Below are 19,041 nucleotides of genomic sequence, written 5' to 3' on the forward strand. Positions count from 1 at the left end.
AGTTTGTTTCCATAGGTAGTGGTGACTTGCAAGTCTGTGCATAAAGGAGAATTGATCTGTAAGTGCTATCAGATGCCTTTTGTAATCAGTTACCTTTGTGACTTCCATGCAGTACTCCCTTTGTATGAAGCACATCAGCTGTATTAAATGTCTTACCCAGTAATGACTTGTGCAACCAAACAGCTCTACGAAAGTCTTCAGCTAATGCAGACAAGGTCCTGGGCCACTGAGAGGTTTCAAGTAGCAGGAAGTATCCCAAATCCAGCCCAAACCCAGGCATTATCAGCTAATACAATATTTATTTAGTGGCCTTTTGGCATTTTCAAGGCATATAGCAAATTTACCCTCTGATTTATAAACTGACAGTGTGAAGAGAAAAAGACATTTGGCAACATTTTCAGTTGCTTATAACAAACCACAGGTGCATTGGTCATGTTCATCACTGGTCCGGTACTTGGAAGTTGTATGCTCTTTGATGGGATGTTTATAGCCATGGTATTAGTATCTTGGGCCTAATTCTGCCAGTTTTGATGTTATTATGGACCATTTATGAAGAAAGGTATTATGCAAAGTAAGAAAAGATGGCAAAATCTGAAGGCACTATGGGAGTATTTTTGCCTCAAAGGAGCCTGTTGATGGGATAGCATCAGGAAACAGCAATGGCACAGCTGTGGGTTTCTTTTCTACAGCAAGTCCTGCTTGCTTAATTGGAATGTGTGAGAAGGCTTGTAATTTAAACACTTTACCATCTAAACTTGCTCTTCGCAGTTTACAAAGGAACTAAAATAAAACTCCATCACCATATCACATACTTCATGGATCAGTGCAAAGCCTAGACAGAAAAAGATATGCAATGCTGGATTATGGGAAAAAGACTTTGCAGACCAAAAGGAGAAAAAATCCAGAACACAAGGATCCACAAGAAATCCAATTGCAGTTTTAGGGCTTCTTTCCTGGGCTGCTCCTTGCCTCTCCCTTCACCTCTGGCAGCACTTTACAAGCTGACATTGGCTTCTTTATGATTCCAGAGTTGTCACCACTTCAATGGGATGAGCATGAAGCTGAGGCTAAAGCTGTGCAATGTAGTAACTTCTGCAAATTTTATTGGTAAAATTGGAAGGGAGCCAGCTGCAGTGAAGGGCAGCCCATCGTACAGCCAGGATCCATCACCAAATCCAGTGCATTTATACAGACAGACCCTTCATTGCCTCCTCTTGCTCATCTGATTCAATGACCCTCTGCCCAAAAAAAGAGAAGGTCCCTTATGAGAGGACCATGCGTATTGCAGTCCATTGGCCTATTACTGGGTAGGATAGCCAAAACCCTAAGTGTTAAAATGCCCACTGCCTTTTTAGGTATATTGCTCACCTTAAAACAAAGACATTTCTAAGGAATAAACATTTCCTTGAGTGTATAAGGTGCAAATCTCTGCAAGCTTTGGCAGCGTTTGGCTTTTTCAGTAAATACTTATAAAAAAAGTTCAGTCTGAAGGTATTTTTTCTTTTGCCCTCATCTTTCCCTGTATTAAAGTAAATAATAGGTTCTCAGGTTACTTCACAACCATGTTTTTCATAGACCATTTCAGGCATGAAGAGTGGGACAAGAGGCACACTGTGATTGATATTTCTGAGAGAAGCTCAGGGAGACCAAGGGATTGTTAGAAAGCACAAGGGGAATGACAGTATGGCAAGATTTCACCACAGTGTGATGAAGATTTCGTGTTATGCACATCTGTTGATGTTATCTTAGTTTGACCTGTCTTGAGATTTTGATAGAGGAGTTCACTTTAGTCTTTCCAGCTTTATCTTCGCTTCTTTTTAGGTTCTGCTCACAGCACCAGCACATTAGTCACACTCCTTCTATACTCCTTCTAAACCTCAAACAAGTTTCTTGTGGGACCTGAGTCATCTATGGGCCTTGTGATGGTCTTTTTCTAAATAGCTGGAATATTTATTTCTTGCTAAAATGATATTATAAAGGAATGCTGTTGTGTATTAGCTTGTGATTTCACTTAAAAGTAATTTTTAATCTCTACACGTGTAAGATTTCTGCAAGGAAATTTCTTGTATTTTGATGACATTAGTAAAGGATTATGGCAAGACCACAGCGTTAGGCATTTTAGTCTCTGGTGTACATAACAGAATGACCATTTCAAGCATGCTTCCTTTTTTATTAAAAAAAAAAAAAAAGATACTGAAAGTAATGGCCAGGAATGCTAACAAGCAAGAAAGAGAAAGTTATATTCAAGTTATTTCTTGCCCTCTGGCACTGTGACCTTACCAGCCTGTGCTGAGCCAGTAGCATCTTGGCCATTTTGATTACTACTGGAGGAAAAAAAACCAAAATCCTTTCTTGGCGTTGGAATGCTCCAAAACAGAGCACATATTCCCTGCTGAAGGTGACCTGTTTTAGGGGGTTTTTATCCCTGCTAGATTCTGGTTTGCCATTATTAAAACTCCACAGTGAAGCGTTTACTAGCTTTGTCCCTTTATTTACAATACCTTTTGACTGAGATGTCTAAGAGCTTTAAACATATGCTTTAAACAGTGAACGGTCAGCGCTGACATTTGTTACAAATCTTTTCAGAGGGCCATGTGGAATCGTTCTAATCCGGGAAGAGCCACTGACTCCCTGTGTGATCTGACAGAGTGACATATCACTTGACCTCAGTCACAGCAGCTGTAAAACGAGGTGGAAATACAGGGCCTGACAGAAAACCGGAGGATGTCTTTCAGCAGAGGTTTCTTGAGCAAATAGATTTCAAATCCGTGGCTTGGCTTCTTTCTTATTCCTCCAAAAGTTTGTGATGAGTTTTAGATCAAAATTTGGTTTTGTGACATTTCTTTTGAATTTTTTTTGACAGCGGAAGGACATGTTATGCAGTCACCTTATAGTAGTTACCTGTGGTGGAACAAAACCCAAAAGGCTGGTTTTTGTGGATGGGCTGACATAGCAACCTCCCACTCAGTCATTTTTGCGGGAGAGAAGCAGAAACGTTTCGGACGAAACTATCGCTTCCTTATCGCCCCTCTCTGAGCCACGGCACAGCAGCAACAGGGTAAGCGGTGGCAGCCGCAGCTGCCTGCAGAAGGGTTTGCTCTGTCGCCGGTGCCGGAGCGGCGCCGCACCCCGACGTCGCTGTTGCCGCGGGGGCTGCAGAGGGCGCAGCGTCCCCGCTCCAGCTGCACGGAGCCCGGCCCCACGCAAACCCCGGGCCCGCCGGTCACCCCTGCCCCAAACCGCGGGGGCTGAGGAGTGAGAGGAGGAAGGAGATTGTTTTACACCTGCTGATATGTTCTTCTTTGTGAAATCAGAAAAAACATCCGAGGTGTTTTGGGGTGGGGGCTTAGTTGAGATTTTTTGTTGGTTTGCTGGTTGGTTTGGGTTTTTTTTCCCTTCTTTTTGGTTAGTTGGATTATTGGAGAAGTGCAGGAAAAAGTTGGAGATGCTGTCAGATACAGTGGGACATGATTTCTGTGAGATGGCTGTGGGTGCTTTAAGCAGCAGATGAAACTCTGTGCGGTTCAGGCAGCTCAAAGGATGGGAGCTCTGGTAGAAGTCCGGCACTTGGGGCAGCAATGCTTTCCCCTGCCAAATTTCCTGGCGTTGACATTACCAGTGTTCATATTTCAACCAGCTCATGCCTGAGGATAACCTTAAACAAGAGTCCATTTCACTGCCCATTCAGTGCACTTACATTTAACCTTAAGTTTTCTGCTACTGAAACTTCTTCCCCACCTTCGCTGTTCTGTCCATGTAGTAGGGTAGATCTTGAATTGGTAAACATCTGGAAAGCCACCCTAGTTTGCATCTGGATATCCCCTCTCTGCAGAGAAATCTTTGGTGGGCAAACTGCTTGTGCTTGGTGCGTCTATTCGCTGTACGCTGCGGAGCAGAGAGAGAGGGGGAGGCAGCTGGCAGTGGCTGGGGGAACTCTGGTGACCCTTGTTTTGGAGAGTTGCCTGGTGAGACTGGGGGGTGGAAAAGGAGGAGGGAGAGCTCTTCCAGCTGATGAAACTTTAAGACAGACTTAAGGCTGCTGTAAGATGTTTTAAACCCAAACTGGTTTAAGTCCAATCTTAATGGGACATTAAGGGGCAAACAGAAGGGTCCGGCCTCCATCCTCAGGTATGTGACATGCCCAAGTGACATGAGCCAAGCTAAGCTGGAAATAAGTGCGCAAAAGCAATCTCATTCCAGCCTATAGCACAATTATTATAGCACAGCCTCTGCTAGAGCTGTCTGGCACAGCCACTGGAGCTGACGTCCTGCTTGAGCTGCCCTGGCCTGCTTGCATTCCTGAGCTGTCAGCCAACAGCACGTGGATGCACAAGCAGTGGTCAGCAGCGCATGCCAAGCAAGTTTGTTACAAAAATAGAAACACAATAGATCTTCCCATTTTCCAGTGTGTCTTCAATCCTTACCCTTTTTACTGCCAGTGAAATGTAGAGGCATGTGAAGTGCTATGTCCCAGTTGGACCTGACCGGTGCACATCTCAGGGCGTTCTGATCTAGTTTTGGTCCAGGTAAAACCAGTTTTGATTTGAGTCTCCCCAAAGGTTTGAAGCAGTCATATTGTAAATGGGATGTTGGTATGGGCCTTTTTCATAATCCTTCTATTCATAATTTGCTTCATCTTACTCTCATATAAATCTGCATCAGCCTGGAGGGCTGAAGAAATTGCAGACCAAGGAATCTTAGCAGTGACAGTCCATGGGAAGATAAGCCTGCAACCTCCCTCTTGCTGGTGTTCCAACCACCTTACTATTGCTCTCATTGCCGTTGGTGCCCTGGTACCCAAGGCACAGACAGTTGCACTTGGGTGCCTGACTGTACTAAAGTCAGTTGCCTCAGCAGTCGATGCGTTACAGCTAGAATCACTCAGGGCCAAGAGTACATAGTGTACATCTCACACATAATGCCATCGCTACCTTTGGACAGTTTCACCAGCTCATACAGTTGAGAATTAGGTATTTAGGAATTGCTCCAATTTCTCTGTGGCTGGTAACAATCAGGTTATTATAACTGGACAGTTCTTTAAAAATAGAAATTAATTTTCACCAGCAACCTTTGATTTAATGTGCCATGAATACACTAATAAACTAGTTAGTTTCTGTTTCTAGTTTTCAGACACTTTCACATGAATTGCCAGTAGACCAAGAGCAGTTGAGGTCTATAAAATATTTTTTTCATTTTCATTTCATAATTTCATGCTGGTTTTCTAACGTGGTTTCAAATTACCCCTATGACTTCCTGTGTTTCTGTAAAGAAGGATAAGGAAATGTTCTCCATCCCAGGGATATGTAGTGTCATACCCGCTATATTAGTACTTTTTTCTGCATTTTCTAGATGGGATATCTCATGAAAAAAGAGTCAAAAATGGCAATGGTTCTAGGCAAAAGTCTTGAAGCAGTTAGTCCATCTTTCTGAATCGGGCAAAACACCTTGCTGTGTATTTACGCTTGACTTTAAATTAACTCTTGGATGTTGGCAACAACAGCATCTCAGCAGTTGGCAAGACTTTGTGAAGCTGTTTACCTTCACTTAGTAGCCTATTGTGAGATTTTAAAAAATTAGTCTAGAAATTTTGTTGGTTTTTTTTTTTCCTTGGCAGCTCCTAATCAACATGAAATGTTCTAATCGGTAATGTGTTTGATTGTATATAAATTGTATTTTCATATACTTATCCCATATAGAAGTATAAGAAACAATATGTATATTGTCTCTGGAAGGGGCAGAGTCTCTATAGAATAATATTACTTCTTTAGACTTTTTAAGAGGCCTCTGTTCTGGTGATATCCAGCAAAATAATTCCTGCTTCTGTGACTCCATGTCTTACCCTTAAAGTGAATCAAACCAAATTCTGTAGGACCACTGGGAAATTCTTTGAGAGGAAGGCTGCAATATGCATGTGTGCCAGCCAAACAGCTTTCTAATTCCTAGTTTAATTTCCTGAAGACACCTAAATAGGGCCGAGCTGCTGGGTGTCTGAACTTCTCCCTGCTGTATGTATTTTATCTATTATCTCAGACACTGTTCAGAAGAATATATACTGTATATATGTGAACAGCCACCCAGTAAATATATTAAAACTTCATCCTTCCTCCTGATAAACGTATTTAAGGTTGTTTAATGTTGTAATATTTGAAAAAAATCCAGAAATGTTGTACTTCTTATGACTTAAGCAGAGCAGGTGTTTCAGGGAAGGGCTATGTTGCTACTTCTGAATGCTCTAGTGTCTCAGACCCTCCGACTTTTGAAGCTGGGGACTAACTCAGTGTTTCAGTGAGTAGTGCTTGCACATTTTGAGTGGTAGGGAAAATGCAAAGTGTACTTGAAAACACTTGTGGGGTAGCAACCATCTTCATGGACCAGACCCGAAAGGGCAGATTTGCATTGCACTTGCTGCCTTAGTGTTTGTCTTGCTGAGTGTCTGATCAGCCAAGCCAAACTTCCTCTGCTCCAAGGAGGATTCTTTGGGTCATTTAGTGATGTATTTATTAGTGCAAACTATCTGTTCAGCTTTGATGGGAATTTTTTAATAACATCTTTCTTAACAATGTCCTGCTTTTGCACATCTCATTTTATGATCTTCTGCTTTTTGTCCCTGTTTACCTTTAGCCTTTCTGCTGAAAACTGTTATAACGATAGTTATCATCCATTTAAATGGATTTTGTCTGCTTCTTATTAAGAAAAAAATCCTTGTGCTTCAGTAAAATCTGTGGATCTGTTTGGAAAAGTTTTTTGTCAGACAAAATTTTTATTTGATGCTTAAAGTGGCATAACTTTCTGTTTTGTCTCACTTATCACTTAGTCTATGGCTGTTTTGTTTTTTGGTTTTTTTTTTCTCCTTTCAGGAGGTGTAAACATCCCTGCACTTAGCTGAATAGAGAAATAGCCCGCTAATTTCACAGTGACTTTACACCTGTTTGCATAGTGAAGTCTATTATTTGTAAAACTCAAACATCCCAGAGGTCTGTCTAGGCTATAGCTGCTGCACCTTGAACTTGGCGACAGGACTGCCCTGCAGCCTACTTGAACTGCCTCCCTCCAGCTCAGAGAAGAGTCTGATTTTCTCATGCCACTTCCTGGCTGCTGAAGTTCCTTTTCTATTTTTCCTTTTCTGAAAGGTTTCTAATATCTGTGGATGTTTAATTAACTTTACTTCAAGCTTACAAACAAATATCCCCATGTATGACTTTCACTGCCTCTTCCTTGAAGGCTACTGTGAAATCCAGCTGAGAAAATCTCTGGTACCATCCTTTACCTTCTGTGCTGTAAAAATGCAAGGGATTTCAACAGCTTGGCTGCCTGAACTGGGGAATGTTGAGAAGCTCTAGGCAGAATGGCTTTGTGGATACAAATCTTAAACCAACAGCAGTGTTAGAATTAAGAAAACAAATAAGGGAATTACTTAATAATAAGCTGTGATACCTCATAAATACAAGAGCAATAGATGCTCTGGTCTCTGATTTACATACATGAAGGGCAACTGACGTCATCTACCTGGACTTGTGCAAGGCATTTGACACTGTCCCGCATGACATTCTTGTCTCTAAATTGGAAAGACATGGATTCGATGGATGGACCACTCGGTGGATAAGGAATTGGCTGGATGGTTGCACTCAAACAGTTGTGGTCAATGGCTCAATGTCCAAGTGGAGAACGGTGACGAGTGGTGTTCCTCAGGGGTCGGTACTGGGACCAGCACTGTTCAACATCTTTGTCGGCGACATGGACAATGGGATTGAGCGCACCCTCAGCAAGTTTGCCAACGACACCAAGCTGTGTGGTGGGGTCGACACGCTGGAGGGAAGGGATGTCATCCAGAGAGACCTTGACAGGCTGGAGAGGTGGGCCCGTGTGAACCGCATGAAGTTCAACAAGACCAAGTGCAAGGTCCTGCACGTGGGTCGTCCTGCACAATCCCAAGCACGACTACAGGCTGGGCGAGGAATGGATTGAGAGCAGCCCCGAGGAGAAGGACTTGGGGGTGTTGATTGATGAGAAGCTCAACATGAGCCGGCAGTGTGCGCTTGCAGCCCAGAAAGCCAACCCTGTCCTGGGCTGCATCAGAAGAGGTGTGACCAGCAGGTCGAGGGAGGTGATCCTGCCCCTCTACTCTGCTCTTGTGAGACCCCACCTGGAGTACTGCGTCCAGCTCTGGGGGCCCCAGTACAGGAGAGACATGGAGCTGTTGGAGAGAGTCCAGAGGAGGGCCACGAAGCTGATCAGAGGGCTGGAGCACCTCTCCTATGAGGACAGGCTGAGAGAGTTGGGATTGTTCAGCTTGGAGAAGAGAAGACTCCGGGGAGATCTAATTGCAGCTTACCAGTACCTGAAGGGGCCTACAGGAAAGCTGGTGAGGGACTGTTTATGAGGGAGTGTAGTGACAGGACAAGGGGTAATGGCTTTAAGCTGAAGGAGGGTCGATTTAGATTAGATGTTAGAAAGAAATTCTTTACTGTTAGAGTGGTGAGGCACTGGAACAGGTTGCCCAGAGAGGTTGTGGATGTCCCCTCCCTGGAAGTGTTTAAGACCAGGTTGGATGAGGCTTTGGGCAACGTGGTCTAGTGGAGGGTGTCCCTGCCCATGGCAGGGGGGTTGGAACTAGATGATCTTTGAGGTCCCTTCCAACCGTAACCATTCTATGGTTCTGTGATTCTATGAAAATAGAGGCAGAAGCTGTGCCTGCCTTAAGTGCCACTGCAAAGACGGGACTAGAGCACAGCCTTTCTAACTATAAGCTTTAGCATCCTATGTACTTGTCCACACAGTCTCTGAAGTGAAAGAGTTATTTTAACAACAGGACACTGAAACAAACCCAAAATGATAGAGAAGCCAGAATTTAGTAACAGTAAGCAATACGAGATCTCTACTTTCGGCTCAATCTTGTAGTCCACGTGAAAGGCTACGGAAACCCCTGGTAATTTTATATCCCGTAGTTTGCAACCACATCCAATAGGGCTTGGTAGGTAATGACAATATGGGCATTAGTTGATGGGATCCCATTCAAGGCTAAGCTTCAGATTCTTGAAGTTCCTGGAAGAATCTTCTGTTGGAGTTGGTTTGTGTGAATTCAGCTCTTTGCCCATGTAACTGTGCAGAGCTCCAGATGTAGCAGGGTCTCCCTCTTCTAGTTTGCCAATATTTCATTTCTTAGACCTACCAATCTGGTGTCTTTGTAATCTACTGTACCACTGCTTCATGAAGCAGTCTGGGCTACCAGATGCCAGAAAACATTAATGAATGGCTGCTGTGTGTTCCGAGGGCAATTGCACATGCACAGAGCAAAGGGGAAGGTCTCCTGGGCATCCTTTGGCAAAATGTACTGATGAGTGCTAGGACAGTTTAAGCTAGGTTTTACTCTTCTCCTCCTCCTGCTCCTGCACTGATCCCTGCCTGCGGAAAGCAATCCTGTATTTCCATCCTGCCTTGAGGCATCTCTTTTCACTTCTGTCATTAGCCAGCCTGTTTCTCCAACAGAAGAAAGACTCACAGCCAGTTTGATTTGTCTGTGTAAAACATCTGTGAGACATTAAGCAAAACAGCTTAATTATCAGCAAAAAAAAAAAAGCATTTTGTTCCCTACAATTTGGAAAGTGAACTCTGAAGCTGGAAAGAGTGGGAGAGAAATCGGCAAATGAATAGGTGAGGAGATAGGTGAGAGAACATCATATTGACAGTATCATACTGCTCATGGAAATTCCTCAAAGCTTTAGCTTTAATATTTTATGTAACAACTTTGACCCCAAAAGCAGGCAGGTGGTGGTGAAATTTGCCCATGAGATAAAACTAAGAAACACTTTCAATATAGCTGAAGTCAGAGACAACACAGAAGGTGAATTGAATAATCTTGAAACTCAGTAGTACATAGCATAGATCATGCCCTTGCATACTGATAACAAGCATTTCTTTTACGAGCTGGGACTCCACCCATTTGAAATGATGAGCAAGAAGTCTGGCCTGTGCTGCTCGTTCCTGAGACGACTGAGCTCTCAGTGCTGTATAACTCTGCTTTTGGCTCCTGCCATTCTTAAAAGGCACCCTGACAGCCCATGGAGTAAGACCATAGCTCAGGAGGCTCCCTGGTTAGTGTCTGCCACAGCTCTCAGTGGGCTGCAGAAGGTAAGTGGTAGCATATTAGTGACATGCTGGCATTCATATTGACCAAATTCATCCTCGCACATTAAGGGAGAAAGGAGAACTTTTTGGCGCCAGGGAGGAGGCAGACTTTCTGCATGAACTGTGTTTTTCTGCATGGCCTGGGAAATTCTCTCTTTGAACTTTTAATTTGAGGTAATGTTTTAAATGTGGATTATTAAAGACATTTGTTCTTTAAAATGCCTTCTATGTTTCTCTTCAGTAGTCCTTACTCCAAAATGACATAAAGAACACTGGTTTTGAGAAGAGGGCCTAAGAATGGCCAAGAGGAGGCAAATATCATGGGCGAAGCAGAAGTAGGTAAGATGGCATTCTGCATAAACCTGGTTTCAAGATATGTAGGTTTCCATTCATCTTGTGGGCGAGTTTTACTATCCCCAGCATAGCTACTGATGCTTGTCCTGAAGAAAGATAATTCATTATGATCTGTCCTGCCCAAATATATCCAACCCCTTTCTGGATTTAATGACAAATCTTCCTTACCAGCCAACCTTCAAGCGTATCTCTGCAGAAGGACGTAAAACCCAGCAAGACTCCCTTATCACATGGTGTTAACTGACGTGACACTGTCATTTTCGATATATGTGACTTCTTGCCTCCAACCCCCATGCTGAGATCTTGTGTTCCTTTTTTCCCCAGGGTCATGTCGTACACAGAGACCCCACTGTGGCTTTGCTCTGCTGGGTCAAGGGAAACATGACAATTTTTACCCTTTCCTATTAATGGTTAAATTTGGAGAAGGAAAAGCAAGAGGTGTTTGTGGATTTCATCATCAAGATTGATTTTATAAATCAGGGCAAAATGTAAAGACGGACCCTCTCCAGGGCTTTTGACCTCCTGTATCTTTAAGAGAGGGGTAGCAGGATGGCATCTAACAGGCTCTGTAGCTGTCCCAGATTTTAACTGTTTTCTTCAGAATAGCAAGTATGTGATTCAAAGAGTGCCTGGCAAAAACTTCTTGTATTTTTGCAGTAGCAGCATTGGGAATATTTCATGTATATGTAAGATCCAGCATCCATGTAAACTGTTGTTGTTTTCTGCAACTTTGTGTAAGTTGGGGGAAAACTTAGTAAGTACCGTTTCTCTTTCTTTCTTTAAAAAAGACAGGGAGAGAAAGCCTGCATTTTCTGCCATTTCCCAAGAGGCTTTTTATCTGTTTAAACCAACTAGGGATTTTTCACATATTGACATAAGCATTCATTTGCTAATTTGCTGGACATTAAACTGCACAGCATTCTTGAATGAGACTGGAATACTTGGGTACTTAGTGCTGCTCAGACCCCGCATCATTCCCAGTACACATATGGTTTTCCTCCTCTATCTCCTAGATAAAAGTCACTGTTTGATCGCCTTAAGGAAAAGAATGAGTTAAATGGACCAATATTCTAGCCTTGGCTCTAAAACTGGGCCTTTTCAGAAACTCCTCAGCACCTGCAGCAGCTAGGTCATTTGCACATACATAAATAAATAAATTAACAATGAATAAATAATTTAATCCCACCACACAATGCCACCTTGCAGATCTGATCCTTTGCTCCCAGTGAATTTGTCCATTCCTAATTCTTTTTGATAAAGTCCTCAGATACTTGCTGACTGTCAGTCTAATTTTCTTATTGTTTTCGCTTGATTAGTTCTGTATGACCTAAGGTCGCCCTTAAAATCCACATCTCTCGTGAAGACTCCGAAAGGCCTTCTTTTTTTCAAAGGGATGGAAAGTGCCTGCCATTTCTCCGGACAAAAGCCTGGAAGGTTTTCAGTTATTAGCCTCCTGAAGCAGCCCTTTCGCTCACCCAAGCGCAAAAAAAACTCATTAGGGGGCACCTTTCTTTCTGCCTTCTTTATCTGACGCATGTAGGGTTTACGTGTTTCAAGATTTGCAGGTCTTGGATGAATTTGGACAGCCTCCCTTTTAACCCTGCCGGCCTGCAGTTATGCCCACCGCAGACATTCACCGTAGCTCCGTGCCCTTCACCACCTGGAGATGCTTCATCTTTTTAAAAGCTGTTTTACACCCTGCTTCATGGTGAACAGAAGACACTTCAGCATGCTGCTGCACTTTGAAGCCACACTCCCGCGGGATGTGGGTGCCAGCTGCCGACAGTTTTGCATTTGCGATTAAAATATGAAATCAAAGTTTGTGTTTCAGTCACACAACTGTTATTACCATTGGAGGGATTTGCAAGACTAAGGCAGTATAGGCCCGAGCGCCTGCCATGGCTGGGCTGCATTATGCCCTGGCCTGCTTATTCTTTCCCAGGCAGCAAGGCAAATATATATAGGCTGAGTTGCCAGGTGGGCTAGAGAGACTCCCTAAAGATGCATCCTTAAATGCATTATATCTGGGCATCTTGCCCTTCAGAGGGAACGCGCAAAGTTACCAGCTCCTGCATTTCACTTGGGCTGCAGCGGTTATAAGTCAGGATAGCATCTGATCTGCCACAGTTAAACAGTGCTGCCGTACCTGTGGTTGCCTTTTAATAAGAAAACCAGCCTGAAACTGTACTGACAGGTATTACAGCAATGAATGTTTCTCGCTTACCTAGGCTCTGGTATGTTTGATAAGGAGAGACATCACGTGATTGCAAAGAGAGGTAGGAGCAAACTGATCGTGTTTTCTCTTTCTGAAAAGGGCTGCATACTCTCTTTGATGAGAGACCTCAATTGAGGCTGGGATCTGAGCCTAACAAGGAGAGAGGTGCACAGAAACAGACGGAAAATAAGCAGATCCAAAAAGCGTAGGTGGAAGATATCCTGGGCAGGTGTAGAAAAACATGTGTCATGCTCCTGCAATACTATTTCTTTTTGTCCTGAAGAGCAGCTTGTCTTCCACTGGGGTAGAACTGTCATCCCTCTGGGTTAAAATTTGGTAGGAAAGCTCAGGGCTGCGGCTGAGGTCCTGCTTCCAAGCATGCAGGTAACAGTTTTGTGCCACTAATCTTGGTCCTGGCTGTTTTCAGGGATGTTGTCCTTGTTAGGTTGGAAGACTGCACAATTATGACCTTTTTTTTTTCCTAACTTGCCAGTTACTCTGAAATGCCCGTGATACCAACACTTTACCTCCATCTGTTTTCCACCAGTTCCTCTGAACTCTGTGTGAAACAGTAAAGTAAAACTGACCTGGTGCATAAGGCTGAGTTTACATGCAAATCCTTGCAGGGCCAGCACTGTGAACTGCATAAATTCTGAGCAGTGATTAGCTTGAATATAGTATAAAAATTGCAGATGCTACGTGAGCTACTCCATAGTACAAAGTAATAGTTACATTATGGTCTGACGTACAGCAGAAACAAGAAGAAATGAGAAACGAGATGGGAATTTTAGACTGCAAGCTAGCAGTAATGTCGAGTTTCGTCTTGACTTGTAGTCCTTTGTCAGTAGGGTCCTGCTCCCTGTTTCTAATCTGCTGACTGAGTAGCTGCCAAAATTCATTCCACTCTTTGTTACTTGAGTAATCTCACCTCCTGGAAGACTTCAGGACTACAGTGGATTCTGGAGCACATGGTTGGGACCACACAGAAGTCATGGTATTGAGAAATTGTATCAGCATGATAACAGGCGGAGTCTTGTTTATAACTTTTTGCATCAATGTGCTTTTCCCCCAAAGCTATTAAAAGCTTAGTGAATAAACACTACCCAGCAATAGAAAAAGAGTTTGAAGATTTAGATGAAATAACTCCTGGTGTCTCACTCAGGAGACAATGTACGTTATGTTGAAGCGGTAAGACATCTGACCTTGGAAATCCTGGTAAAAATAAGGTAGAACAGTGGTGGGTGGTGATGTCCCTGGAGATTCACTCATTATCTCTCATTCAGAGAATTTTGTATCTGAGCACGCATCATTTTAGCAGTCCGATGTCTATTGCTGTAAAACTATGATCCTTAGAAACATTTCTGAAGATGCTGATGACTTTGCTGGGAGTTTGCTGGTTAAGTACCTAGTATTTGGCTAATAGTTAGAATAACTTCCTGTTTTCCTTCAAAATAGTTATTGTCTATTGTTGTTGCTTATTTTAGTGCCACCACATTTTGTATTTTGATGCATCGATGGAAGTTTTGACATCCAGTCTGAAATTACATGTGAACTCTGCAAGCTTGAGAAACTTCATTATAAATAAAGACAACACACTGGGGCTTGGGGAGTTTGTGAGACATTCGGCTGCTCCTCAAGCTCTGCATGTTTTCCCAATGCCAAGCATTGTCCACCCCAAAAAGGAGATAACAACTTAAGGTTACAAAAAAGCTCAGCTGTGATTCTGACATCCTGGTGGTCAGAGCCTGGGCAAATGTAATTTATTTTAGTGGGGAAAAAAAGGTGGTTGGGAAATTCTGCTCTGACATGGTGTCTCTGTTCCAAAAATGTAATGAAACTGGGTGAGTAGGGGGTTCAGTGTTAAAATAGCACCTGGCTAAGGATAAGCTTTCTTTATAAAATGCATGAAGCACACACTTCAGCAGCAAAACTGTCTGATTATTAATTTTAAATAAAAAATACAAAAATTATTTTTCTAAAAAAAGGATTAAGCATTGTCTACCCTATAATGTATCTATTTGTGATGAAATGCCAGTTCCTAAGTACCTTCATGCGAATGCAGCCTAATTCTGTTCACTCATGTTAGCAGCCAGAGCTGGTAAAATGTCTGTGACTGTGAGGAGGGGAGGGGAGGATTGTTTGAAATCAATGGCAAAAATCTTCCTTGGTACTCATGTACTTAAGAATATCAATTTTCTGATTTTATATGTAGGTGTTTTATACATGGAGTTCCTGAAGCCCTTTGCTTCGTGTTGGCAAAGGTGACAGGGGAATAACATGGCTGCTATTATGCAGGCATCTTCGAGCTAAACCGGTGCCATGGAGGGGTGCAAGCTTCTGAGCTTGACATTTTGACAACTGGACTATGGAGAAAGGTACTCTGGCTTTCAGTGGATGGCTAACGGTTTTGTCTGAAACAGTGCTTGCTGGAGGGAAACAGTAAAAACCCATTCTTCCTCACCCAAAATTCTTCCCATCTTTCCCACCTATTCTAGCAGTACATGCAACCAGTACCTTAGAAATATCTGTCAGCTGGGATAACCAGCCACTGGGCCCTCACTGGTCAGCTGTTTCAGTTTAGTGGATAGACTTGCTACACCTTCAGCCTGCATAACAGACACACAAAAAAGTCAGATTTATTTTTTTTTAATGAGCAACAGATCTTGCAGATGAGATGGAAGAAGTTTTTATTTGGCTGAGTCACTGGAGGATGAACTTCTCTTAATTAAATGTGATATTTTAGCATGTAGATGTATATCTGTGTTGGGTTTGCGTGGCAAGGTTTTGGTAGCGGGGGGGGCTACAGGGGTGGCTTCTGTGAGAAGCTGCTAGAAGCTCCCCCTGTGTCTGACAGAGCCAATGCCAGCCAGCTCCAAGACGGGCCCGCCGCTGGCCAAGGCCAAGCCAATCAGCGCCTCTGTGATAACGTATTTAAGAAGGAAAAAAACAGTTAGGGAGAGCTTTTGCAGCCTGAGAGAGGAGTGAGAAGATGTAAGAAACTCTGCAGACACCAAGGTCAGTGCAGATGGAGGGGCAGGAGGTGCTCCAGGTGCCGGAGCAGAGATCCCCCTGCAGCCCATGGAGAAGACCATGGTGAAGCAGGCTGTCCCCCTGCAGCCCATGGAGGAAGGATGAGGGGGTGTAGAGATTCCACCTGCAGCCCGTGGAGGACTCCATGCTGGAGCAGGTGGAGGCACCCGAAGGAGGCTGTGGCCTGTGGGAAGCCCACACTGGAGCAGGCTCCTGGCAGGACCTGTGGACCCGTGGAGAGGGGAGCCCAGGCTGGAGCAGGTTTGCTGGCAGGACTTGTGACCCCGTGGGGGACCCACACTGGAACAGTCTGCTCCTGAAGGTCTGTACCCTGTGGGAGAGACTCACGTTGGAGCAGTTGGTGAAGGACTGTCTCCCGTGGAAGGGACTGCATGCTGGAGCAGGGGAATGATGAGAGGAGTCCTCCCCCTGAGGATGAAGAAGTGGCAGAAACACCGTGAGATGAACTGACCATAACCCCCATTCCCCATCCCCCTGTGCCGCTGAGGGGGGGAAGGTTGAAGCCGGGAATGAAGTTGAGCCTGGGAAGATGGGAGGGGTGGGGGGAGGTGTTTTAAGATTTGATTTTATTTCTCATTCCTCTACTCTGTTTTGCTTAGTAATAAATCAGATGAATTCCCTCTCTCAGTTCGGTCTGTTTTGCTCGTGATGATAATTAGTGAGTGATCTCTCCCTGTCCTTATCTCGACCTACAAGCGTTTCGTTATACCTTTTCTCCCCTGTCTGGTGAATGAAGGGAGTGATAGAGCAGCTCTGGTGGGCACCTGGCCTCCAGCCAGGGTCAACCCACCACAATATCTGATCAGAGAAATTAGGCTACTTGCCAGACAGCAGCGAGGGTGGGACTCAGATGCCCTGATTTTTCCCTTCCTTATGTATCTGAACCTGATCTGTTGATCCTGAATTCCCTCCTGATTCAAAAGGGGAAAGGTACATATTCCAAGAAAAATCAGCTCATTTTTCAGGGAGACACTAAAATCAGTCTGATAAATTGTCCTCTGGAGATACTTGTTTGTCCTTCTTGACTAGAAGGGTTGCTTAGAATTATTAATTCATTCTTAGACCTCTACCTTTTAGACATCTAATGTTTAAAGTCAGATGCTTATACATTTCAGTACGTCCTTCTATTATCAGACCACTGAAAAGGTTTTTTTACTTTATGGTTTGATGTTGCTTTATAACAAAACAATTTTTCCAGGTACATGAATGAAAAAATCCCATTGGTCCCATCCCATCCTTACATTTTAGTCTGGTAAAGAGTGAAACTTGCCAGCATCCTGTCTGTGCATTTGTGGACTGACAGCTCTAAAGCATACTATGTCCTAACCTTACGCCCCAGCCAGCTGTGATGAGATGCTCAAAGTGGGTTTGTGCCCTACCAAATGGTTGTCATTTTCCTGAAATAGCTTATCACCTTGATTTTTTTCTGTTTGCAGTTACAGTGCCTGGAAGACTCCTTGAAAGGCCTTTAGGAAGCTGGATGCGGGCAGCAGGGGTTATCTCGCTGTTCTAGAACTCCAGTCCCCAAATCCCCACAACTTCCTGGTAGAAGAGAATGAAGTTTATCATTCTCTCTCTAAATTTGATCCTAATCTGAAAAGGCAAATTGATTACAAATCCTTTTTGGAAGAAGCTTATAAAAAAGCTAGTCAAATACAGCCAAAAAAACCCCCCAACCCTTTGAAACCTGCTATAAATTAACAGACTATTCCCATGACTAGAAGAACAGCATTTATGTTCTCCCAGTTGCCTATCCTTCTAGCTATGTCACGTACTTCTTGCAGGGATGCACATCTTTTACCTACTTGTCGCTTGCCATGTTTGATACTGTAAGTTGCCTTGTGAAGGTGTGGTAGAAGCTCCTTCTGAAAGCATAAAGCAAAGCTGAATATAGCACAGATGCTAATTGCATGTAAGATACGACAGACTAAGAAAATTCATGCTAGTAGGATTAATTTTCTGCAAAGGAGAGACAAAGGTGCAGCATGGAGAGTTGCAAATAGCTTTTGAGAAGATGAAATATTTGGTGAAGAACAGCATGCCATTTTGCTGCTTGGAACCCCCTCATCCCATGGGAAGGAGATCCTTTAACCTCAGAGAGTTGGACTAGCTCCTGCATATGCACGCAGATGGAGCTAGGCATTTCATTTAAGTATAGATTGTTGCACCTGGTTGTGTTTTTTTTCTTGGACAAATATTTTATACACTGAGTACTGGAGGCAGTAGGACTTGTTCTGTAGCTGTTCTGCACATGGCTTCACTTTCATGATCTTTATAAACGTGGCTGCGTAGCTGAATTAATAAAATGAGCATGAGGAGCCACTGAAATACGCATCACTTACCTGTTTGGTAAGCTCTCTGCTGATGCAACTCCATCACGGCTCCTCCTCACAGAAGCAACTATAGCTTCAGGGATTTCCAGGAAGCTTTGCCCACCTGCCCTAGCTAAGGATTTAGTCCACAATATATGCACATAGGTAAGAAGCATGTAGGTGCTTGTTTGCTTCACCATCCAGGCTTTCCTGCAGATGGTGATTTGTAACCTGCTGTAAACAGTGGTACCTTTAATCATCATTGTACTGGTTTTCATAGATCTTTGCTGTCTAACAGGTTTTGGCATTATGCAGCAAAGGATGTACTCTTGCTCTTGTCCAATTACTTTCTCTCCTTCTCCAGACATCAGAGAGAATTTACAACACTTTCAGTAATAAAACTCCAAGACATGTTTTTTCTCATTCCTTTAAGAAGGGAGAAGGTACTGTATGAAACAAGTTTGTGGCATAGAAAAATTATTATTACATCCTATGATAAAAAGGGATTTTATATTACAAAATGCAAGACTTGGGTTATATTGATTCCCTTAGCACATTCCAGTATAGAGTTATGTGTAATATATATTGTCTCAGGGTTTCCTGAGGTTCTTGAAATTTTGTAATCTGTGTTTGGTGAATATCATTGATCCCTGTTACGCTTTTCTCATTTTGAAACTGAAGCTATGCGGGGTTTGTTCTATAGGTTTTACTGTTATTGTTCCTTCTACAGATCCCAGTCCTGAAAACCCAGCAGTCAATTTGATAGTAAGGGTTTCCATCCTTTGGTAGGAAAACTCTGTACAGTAGCTTTTACTCACAGCTACAGTGGCATCACCTATTGTAGTGAGTAAGGTTGTACAGATGTGTCAAATATCTGTCTGTATCAAACCAGGAGGCTGCCCTAGGATAAATTAAAGGACATCTTAGTTTTGGGGAAAAAGAAAAAAAGGCCAATCCTATATCTTAGTCATAAAAGACTGACCT

At 43.3% G+C, this 19,041-nt stretch overlaps 1 long non-coding RNA gene across 3 annotated transcripts in view; it reads left to right on the top strand.

Annotated features, from left to right (window-relative positions):
• The window catches only part of LOC129206403 (uncharacterized), a 44,772-nt gene extending 32,527 nt beyond the window's left edge, over window positions 1–12,245 (top strand). For 2 of the 3 annotated variants that reach the window (XR_008577120.1, XR_008577122.1), the window contains one exon: window positions 10,367–12,245. This is a non-coding gene — a long non-coding RNA (uncharacterized LOC129206403). The remainder of the gene's footprint in view (window positions 1–10,366) is intronic. The other variant, XR_008577121.1, reaches the window with a different exon arrangement.
• Window positions 12,246–19,041: the final 6,796 nt, after the last annotated feature.

This window comes from Grus americana, chromosome 4, assembly GCF_028858705.1.
Source record: "Grus americana isolate bGruAme1 chromosome 4, bGruAme1.mat, whole genome shotgun sequence".
NCBI lineage: Eukaryota > Metazoa > Chordata > Aves > Gruiformes > Gruidae > Grus > Grus americana.